Consider the following 9,234-nt stretch of genomic DNA (forward strand, 5'->3'; position numbering starts at 1 on the left):
GACGCGACCTGTCTGTGTACAGTCGAATTTCAAACTTTCTGTTCCGACGTTGTGAACGTCGGAACTGACTCAACCATCACACCTTCTAGTGCGGTTGAGACTTAAGAACATTTAGCGAACATTTATATGTGGTAAGAGAGACAATTTCTGACAGAACGATCCATCGAGCCCCAACCACGTGTGGGCGTGTGACGTAGCTACGAGTGAAAGGGCAGACCGGAAGCTTCGGCGCGAGTGGGAACTCACCAGCCTGTATATGGAACTTCTATGCACCTTCAACGTTACGCCGCGCCACCGGACCGGACGTCAGGAACAGTAACGATCAGGTTTAGTAGATATACACGCTTGTAGGACAACAAAGATTCTCGTCCTTTGAACTGTGTAAACTTTGCCTACAAATCCGAGCTTTCGGCAGAATCGAAATCGTGCTTTAATAATCACACACACACGAGTGTAAGTCGATTTTGTATGAGTGATTCTTTGCCGCTTGGAGGGACGTTTATAGTTTGGATCGTGGGTGAAATTGGTTCGAAAAGTGGGCGATTGTTATTTCCCTACAAGAAGGCTTAGAATAGTATGAGTGTTTGTACAAGTTGTCTGACACTGAAATACTGTTGTATTAGTTTGATAGAACTACAACTGAGTTCAGGTTGACGTTTAGTGTTTACTGAATTTTACTGAACTGTTGCATTGTTCGAGTATCAGTTTAGAGTTAAAGCCTCAATGCTATAGGCTACTTTTATTTTCTGTATACTTGTAAAATTACTACAGTGTGTTCAAACTTTGAGATAACTTTTATTTGCCATAGTGACCGGAAATACTGTAGAGTTGTCACTATTAGACTGCTGAGTTTGTTTTGAGTGCACACCATATGAACAGAGAACTGGTGTATTTCTATGTGTTGTGAGTACAGCCAGTTCAAAGACATTAAGGCTTACTAGCACATAGCTATCATGTTTTCAGTGTTATTCAAGTAAATTGTGACGTCACGGAAACAATTTCTTTGATGTGTTACTGTCAATCTTTGCTATACTTGTTAGCGAGTTGTCAATCATTGTACAATACGGGGGTATCTGCGAATACCCGCTGTTGTTGTTGATTTATCTTGGGTAATAAATATTGTTGTTGGCGGAACTGTTGTGCCAACTGATATGATTGTGAGATCGCTTTGTATTGTACATTTAGAAGTAAATACCATCTATCTGAGCGAACTATCGCGACCAGGTTAAGAGGTCTCAGTGGAACGAAAGTGAGGAACATTTTATTGTCAGTTTAGGCACAGACTTTCATGCCGTATGACAAAATACTTTCTTATAGTCACGCCTAGCACAACTTAAACAAATTTTTGTCAACTCTCAGGTGTGACATATATATATATATGGTTTTTAACATCGCGTAGAGTAGAGTGCTCGGTACCAAAGCAGAGCGAGAAAGTATTTGTACAAGTACAAGTATTTGCCTTTTTACATTCCCGCTACAAAGTTGTTCGTATAGTCAGTAAAGGTTGGCTTCACTCATAGGGTAGTTGTATCAGATTGATGAATTCAAGGTACGAACTTGCATATGTTATCTTTGGAAATGGATCCAAGCATATTCAAACGTTACTTAAAGATGTAACAAGTGGTTACACGAGAAATTTTTACTCATCTGCCATCAAGAAATAGGCTCTCTTAACAATAGAAATGAATTCGAATCCAGCTGTGGACATTGGAGGACATTTCTGTTGTGCAAACATTGAGAGAAACGGCTACTGTCATGACGTTGTAATTAAAAGTCTAATATATGCAAGCTTCCATTGAAATTCCAGCAAGTGTTAAAAGCTTTAAACAAAGGAGTGTTGTTAAGGATCCGTTTGCAAGATAAAATATGCAAACTCGTGCCTTAATTCATCAGTCTGACATATATATATATATATATATATCTTTGCATGTACGTACAAGGTGAAGAATCAAAACAGCGACGATTTTCATGATGGAAATGTTAGAAATTTTTAAATTTTCTTTAAGCTTCTGAGATATTTCGCTTCGCATCGATGCGCTCCAGCAGATTATCCCAAAAATACCTTTTCAAAAGCATCGTTCAGATGATATACGATATGGCAATTGTTGTGGCACACAAGGAACGTTTGTTCGGGAAATGCTTATTAGGACTTAACTCATTGAAAAATGTATGTTTTCTTAACTAAAACTCAAATATTTCCAAGAGTCTATAAGCCCTTTTCGATGACATCATTTTAAAGTCGCACGACGTTTATCAAATTCCTTACCGGTCTGAACAGCTGCAGGGTCCTTTTTATTGACCTTTTCCTCGCCATTATTCGGTGGCACATCTTCTTTTTGTCTGCAGGACATATTGTTTCCATATTAACATCATTTCTTCCACTAGAATCTATAGATTAGAAATGATATATATAGCTATATGTCACTTATTTTAAGGAATACTAGTATAAACGTGAAAGGTAAAGATTTCAAACGCCAAGGAAATTAAATGTTGAAATGTTATATACTTTTGAATATATTACAATTATTGAAGAGGTATTTCGTACATCCAGCGTCATTACTCACAGAAAGTAATTTCCCGAAAATGTGTTTTTTCAAAGTCATCGAACAGACGCGTAGAAGGGCTGGATTAGCTATCATATTACATATACCCGGAAAATAATTGTTTCATGAAAATTTGGTGAAATTGCAATCAAGCCTTTTTCCATATAATTCATTCAAGCCTTGTCGCTTATTCAAATTCCTCATCAAACCAATCAGGGAAGTGTCGGTTACTTTACTTTACTATATAGTTAGTTTTGAAATGTTCAAGCATTTCACTCTCAGTGATTACAATATGCATTTTGGCAAATACATTTCAGTCATTTCATGATAATTTCATAACCCTGTCATATCTCTATCATTCCTCTCGTGTCGGTATGATGCCATTCTCTTTATTTCTCCTATTTAGACATACCCGCGTCGTAAGATGCAGGAACACACATTTCCATTATTTAACATCATAATGACACCTAACCGGCCAAGATGCAAACCTGCATGAGGAACTGGCGCCCCGATATGGCGCGTTCCCATGACAAGAAGCCAATGATCGGAATTTAAATTATTTCTAATCTCCTTTCTAGAACATTCACAAAACAGGATAAATAGGAGAGCATTTAGGCAATGAGGAAGATTTCGAGAGGCAGTAGGCTGGCGTGAAGATCGAGGATCGCTCCTGTAGTTAGAGTAGATTGGTTTAGTTTTCCAGTTCGTAGCGTAGTTAGGGACATCAAGGTGGCTCACCATTATAATTAAAGTCCACGGCAACCATATATCTTCGTCTCAGTTTGAGTACGCCTTCCCCAAATAGTCCAGCTCAAGTTTTCGTGTACCTCAAGCATTGCCTAGCGAAATAATTCCCATGAAAACACTTCGAGAATAATGTCTCCCCCCCTTCCCTCTTTTATTTATTTCACAAACCTATTGATTTCAAATTAATGTAATTATCATATACACATCGAAAGCGTCTGTAACAAGATTGTAAAATCAAAGCAGTAAGGCCGGAAATACCCGGAAGGGGTAGCATTTGTAGTTTGAAGACTAAAATGGGACGTTTACGTTTTTGAATACAACGAAAGAAAGGAGGGCTCTCATCATTTTATTTGAAAATGTCCATCAAGTTAAAAACGCTGAAGGTGTTACAGTGTGCAAAACTGTTCTAGGAAGTAAAAAGGAGTCATGATTTCCACCTGATTTCTTTTAGGGGAATTTCACTATAGTAAATGAAGATTGTTTCTGTTTTATGAACTTCGTACCCTTAAAAGTCTATAAAGGCTTGTCTTTCTATAGATTGTGCCAGCAGAGTGAATATAGGAGGCCATCGCCAGTGGAATACATTGTCTGGGTAAGTCCACTGGTTTCAAGCTAAGCGTTACATGGAAGTCCGGCTTATGTGCAGTAGGTCAATATATGCTAGTAGTACTAGTATTGTTTACATCATGACACTGCTATCCAAGGAATAGATGCATAAACCTTATCTTGGAAAATTAAGAGTTTTAGAATATTAAGAAGTAATGCAGTACGAAATTTAGTGAATATGGCTGGACTCTCATGACCAAGGGACAAGGGAGAAAAAACTTTAAGTAATTACACGACAGCGCTTCTTGAGTTATCGTGTAAACAGACAGACAGGCACACACACACACACACGGACAGACATACAGACATCGCTACGATATTAGCTCACGTGTGTGAACACGTGAGCTAAAAACTGCACAAAATTACAAAAACCTTTAACTGATGACTACTGAGAGCATTATGATGATACTGTGAGTGTCATGTCAATTATCTGCTCATTTTCGTATTTAATGAACTTTTGTAATTAGTGATATAACTCCTAAATTCCCACACCAAATTTGATCATACCTGCGACAAATATTGATCTTACAGATATATAATTGTAATGAGAAGCATTGAGTAGTTTCAAGGTAATAAAAATCTCATTTGCATGTTTAACGAAGTTTTGTAATTTGTCATATAACTCCAAAATAATGCATCAAATTTGATGAAATCTGCTGCAGATATTGATCCGACAGATATCTGACTATGTTGTAAAGCATAGTAGAGTGAAGTTAATTAAGGGTCCATTTGTATGTTTAATGAACTTTGTAATTAATGATATAACTCCCACATTACAGCATTAAATTTGATGAAACGTGCTACAGATGTTGATCTGATAGATGAAGGATTCAGCAGTGGCAAGTTAGCAAACAGCTCATTTTAATATTAAACGAAGTTTTGAAATTAATGATTTAACTCCGAAGTACTGCAAGAAAGTTGATGAAACCTGCCACAGATAATGATCTGACATACATCTGATTCTACTACGAGCTACTATGCAATGAACCTGCTGTAAACCACGTGAGCACATTCAGTTCATATCTGGTCTGTTTGTGATGAAATATTCATGAATAGCATCCCATTATTCGAAGTTGCTCGTGCAAAACAGGCGTAACAGTGCACTGACTTTCTCGTACAGAAGGGTCGTAAGTGAAGTTACGTCCCTATGGCAACATGAGTTATCTGACGTTTTTTTGCTCACCATCTTCACAAAAGATGCATTTCATATTCGTGAAGCAAAATATATTAAAAACTCAAATCATGAGTTACCCCCTCCCGCATTGGGCCATCGAAGTGTAATGGCCTCCTTCACGTTTTATATAGTACACTGTGAAAGCCCGTTAAGGCTGCATTCACACAAAAAAAAACCGGTTAGGGGGCTGGAGGAATTCAGGGGATTCGAAAATTTTAGGGGTAGTAGAGGGGGACTTGAAAGTTCCGTTGTGCCTGTATGGGGGACTTGTAATGTTTTGTTCCCTTCTAAGTTTTACATTTTCCAATTCCAAGTTTTTATAGGTAATTCAATGAAATATGAGTACCATTTTTATGTCATCCAATTATTGTAATATTTTTAATAGTCAAACAAAATCTAGAACCAGTTTGTCACATTTCATGACTTTTATCTTGAAAAAATCAAAACATGTATGATTTGTCATAAAAAAACAAACAATCTTGAGCCTAGAGCAGGGCAGAAGCTGCAACTGTTGATGATTTTTGAAATATTTCTGTGCAATATATCAACTAAAGTTTCTTTTATTTCTATACAGCATACTCAACACACAATATTCGGTTGGTCGACAAATTCTGTATATATAAATATGTATTAGATGATAATTTAATTAGGGTCAACACTGACAGTCAGTTGTCAGTGATACAAATGCATGGTACACATACACAGGTTAGTAGAGTGTGTGCGTGCGTGTGTGTTTACATGATAACTCAAAACGGATGAACGGATGCAAGTAAGATTTTGTAGACAGGTATTGTATACTTATTGCAAGAAGTGACAAGATTTGGAAGGTGGTGCGTTGTGGCGCGGCTCCCTAGCTTACCCCAAAAAAGTGTGTCGCGCCCGATTTTAGGACCCTGACGCCGTGGCGCGGCCCTCTTGGTTACCCCAAAATTAAAAATTTGGAAGAAACTCAGTTCTCAATCACAGTTACTGATCACAGAAAACAGTGGTTCAACTCAGAGTATACACGCTCCATCAACGTGCGTGATCATTTCAGGTACGTGTAAAAGCATGATGGGAAATCTTGTAGTAATGAGAATTAAATTCAGAATCTCAACAAAGTAACCCGAATTAATTCAATTATGAAGTAAAATGTTGCCCAAAACTTTGTAACAACACCTCCGTGTTAACACAGTCCATGCAAATAAATCATACTACATGAGTGTACTGAAAATGTATATTTTCATTCAAAGTTCAGCCGTCGCCTGCACAATGGATTCTCATACTTGTGTCCCAAACTGCAGGAAAGTCTCAGTTGAGTAAAGTTCATTAGTCATGTAGAGTTAGTGTTTAGAACATCAACTGTTTTGTGTGTGGTGTGTGTGTGTGTGGTGTGTTGTGTGTGTGTGTGTGTGTGTATGTATATATATTACATATATATATATATATATATATATATATATATATATATATATATATATATATTTATATATCACATACATAGACCCAATTATCCCTATAGTATGACGTTACAATGTAGGTATACGATTTACAGGGTTTCCGTATACCCCAATATCTGACGTCATAAGTAGGGGTATACGGTCGGCACTTTTTTCTACTGAAGCCGTTTGTAAGGTTCTCGTGCAGATGAAAATTGAGTGGGTACAAGGGAATTTACTGAAAAATGCGGTAAAGCTAATATATAGCGAAAACATCAAAGATATTAATAGCGATGATTGTGACAGTTTATCTGCCTTATTTGAACTAGGGAAAAGGAAAGCGTTCACTCGTCTGCTCCCTGCGTTTGCTACTACAACAGTGCTAGCTCGTCAAAAGCCGTAAACAGCTGAGTCATCGCTGAAAATCGACAAATTTATCACCGAACAAGAATATAATATATATCAAGAATATGATGTATTAAAATCAACACATCATTCTGTCAGGCGACGGGTTAAATTCTCAGCATCAGCAAAGTGTTGTATTGCGATTGAACTTCTGCGGTACTACTGAAGCGAGAATGTTTACTGTAGCGACGTACTGTAGCGACGTTTAGTATGGCAAAGGCAGTTTTCAGTAGCTTGTGCCACTTTGTCGACTGCTCGATTGGAGCCGCGGCCACATTGACGTATTTTTATAAGACAAGTAAAAGCGAGATCGAATGAACGTTACATGGCAATTGTTAAAAGTTTCTTTTTTTGCGCTGTGTTTACTGTGATCGTTTATGATTTTAGTTTCATTCATAATTACGACAGTGATACACTTTTCCTCTCAATATCAAACAGCGTCCCGGGCGCTGAGAATACATGCGACCGTAGGATCTTCATACGGCATCGTACTCCTCCAGTCCTCGCTAGTTTCAAGCAATTTCATTTTCCTCTAGGTGCATTGTAGTTGCATAAATGACCAACAAGAACGACGTGATACAGTTCAATGGTGGTTTTATTCATATATTATGACCGAAGCAAGATTTGACACGATTTTTAGAAAGCAGTAAAAATGACAACTGCAACATTGCACAGTATGTTCGTTCGTACTGTATTGAACAACGTATAAGCGCCGCTATGAACAGCAAGACAAGGTTAAATTTCGTATCTGAAGATACTGTGTCTTCCTCCTTTCCCTTGCTTTCGATGATGACGGATAATTCTTAACTTGAAACTCCGTTTTAACAGTATGGCCAAAATTTACAGATCACAATCTAACCCCTGACTTTATAACCAGTATGTTAATAATTATATCCCCTCCCTGCGTTCTTCCAATCAGAAACTCTTTAAAGTTCCCAAAGCACGTACAATTCTTTATCAAAACACCTTGTCTGTTGCGGGTGTGGATGAATTCAACAATCTCCCCAAAGCCATCACGAACTCCGAGTCACTGACTAGTTTCAAGAAATCTTGTACTAACTGTCTGTATTCTATTTACTTGACTAATGCCTCTTCGTAGTTTTTTTTTCTGCTATTTGTACTTCTGTGATTTTTGTGTTTTCAAGTTTGTGCTGTAATTTAATTTTCTTTTATTTATCCGACCTCCATGAAAAGAGGTGTTTCACCTATGGAGTTATCGAGTTTAAATAATGATTAATATTAATAATAATAATAATAATATCAATTCACGTTTGTGCGCGAAAATCCGCACAGCAAGAGACTACTCTGACGCATAGAGAGAATGTGCGTCGCGTCCCAATGCGAACGGAATCAGCTTGAGCCGAAAAAACTTCATCTGCCACGCTGACATAATAAAGGTTCAAATTACATCGCACGGATTTTATTTGGATTAAAGAAGTGGGTCTATGCATATGATAAATATATAATTTCCCAGTGCTTCTGACTCGTGTGACATCATCGTAGACTCGTATTTCCCCAAATCCTCCTCGCCTACCTGCTCGGAGAGATACTGCCGCTCTGTACGGGAAACCCTCGTCTTCGATGACGTCACTCTCGTTAAAAATACTGGGATATATAATATATATATATATATATATATATATATATATATATATATATATATATATATATATATATATATATATATATTCAGAAGTAGTTAAACAGTTTAAATTCACTCGGATGGAAATAAGTACATCAATGGTGTAAAGTAACGTCATGCAAGTGCAAGCAATAGATCATTATGGGTTCTCTATGATTGTGTCATATGAATGATGAAGATATGACAACAGCAGGATTAGTTTATAACAATTAATATACAGCAAAGAAATAACATCATCAAAATCTCCTAGGTGTTCATCAGTTATTTACCAAGGCGACTGTTTCGGGGATTTGAAAACAATACAGTCAACTGCCTGGCTCCCCAAGCAGTACTGATCAGGTACCACCACACCTTAAGTTATTCGGAGTCTGATGTTATATATGATGTCTTTCGGTGTTGCATTGAATTTTTCAAAAAGTTGAAGATGTCCACCATTACACAAAATTAACTGTATTTCACCAACATCGGCTTTTATTAAGCTGAAAATATGTATAACATCATCAGCCTTCAAGTTTCAGTAGCCGGTCTGGCTACAGCAACGGACTGAATTCAAAGTAATGAATATACAATATTCTACACTTGAAATATAATTACTAGTATGTTATTTGTAAGTTTCATGCAACAATCTTACTCGTATAGCTAGAGCATTTCACTGGTGTACAGAAAACAGTTACTTTTGTCAAGTAAAAGCTTACACGT

Source organism: Ptychodera flava, unplaced genomic scaffold (assembly GCF_041260155.1).
Source record: "Ptychodera flava strain L36383 unplaced genomic scaffold, AS_Pfla_20210202 Scaffold_127__1_contigs__length_168366_pilon, whole genome shotgun sequence".
Taxonomy (NCBI): domain Eukaryota; kingdom Metazoa; phylum Hemichordata; class Enteropneusta; family Ptychoderidae; genus Ptychodera; species Ptychodera flava.